Genomic DNA, 1,098 nt, shown 5'->3' with positions numbered 1-1,098 from the left:
TGTAGGTGTGGAAGTGAGGTGAGTTGGTGTAAAATCTTAGGACATTATATACCGCCCCCTACCTATTTCTATAAAGGGGGCTGAGATGAAGTAGGTGGGTGTGCTGTTGTCATTATTGTCCTTTTACCGCCTTGTTTATATTGATCTCAGCCCTGCACTTGGAAACCGTAGGCCCGGCCCAGTTACTTCGTGTAGAGAGAAAAACAAAATGTACAACTTCACTTTTTGTTTATTATTGTTTCCGACGTCTTTTCCGTTTATTTTTGGCCTCTTTTCAAAATAGCTACGCGCGGGCCAGTGAACTTGAAAACCTGGTGATTATAATACCCTTTCTCAAAACCTCCAAAATACATGTGCACTCTGCTGTTTCGACAGCAGTTCTTTGAATTGCCAACCAAACTTTGCATGAAATACGAGTAACTGAATTTGAATGTTAATTTCTTCTCAATAATATGTATAGGTTATTGACCTTGATGTATTTTGCCTTTTAGATTCACGTTTGTACGGGGTGTCCATTGGGGGATCGGGTCTGGTCGGGGCTGTTTGATAGCCAGATTGAAGGTGTAAAGCGGCTCTCGCGGCACAAGCAGCTCCGATCGCGCCCGACTCACCAACTCAAAAACAAACGCGTTTGTAATTTTAGGCGAGGAGTAGGGCGATCGCCCCCTATTCGACCCAACCCGACCCCATTCGCAATGGGCAGCTATTAGATAATTATTTCAATTGTGTCGATTATGAGCAGACAAGAAAGCCTATATATCTAAAAGCCATGTTACCAAGTCTATTTTGTGTGCAAGTCTGATCACTGGACCCCCCCCCCCCCTCTATATGTTCACTACTTTTACACAGCTAATGTTTAAACTTTAATTTATTCATACATTCACATTGTTTCTGTTTCCTGTGCTTAGATCTACGGCTCCAATGTTTGCCTTCCTTCCCTGATGAATTGGTAGGCTGGACTATTAATTTAGTGTCTGCCAAGAGAACACTTAACATTAAATATTCAACAATGCTTTATTTGGTCGTTTTGCTAGGAGAACAATATTGGGGTATGGATTCAAGCCCCGCCTCCCCCCCTTTTTCTCAGATACCCCCCCC

Source organism: Aplysia californica, unplaced genomic scaffold (assembly GCF_000002075.1).
Source record: "Aplysia californica isolate F4 #8 unplaced genomic scaffold, AplCal3.0 scaffold00376, whole genome shotgun sequence".
In the NCBI taxonomy this organism is placed as follows: Eukaryota; Metazoa; Mollusca; class Gastropoda; order Aplysiida; family Aplysiidae; genus Aplysia; species Aplysia californica.
Note: the sequence above shows the minus strand (reverse complement) of the source record.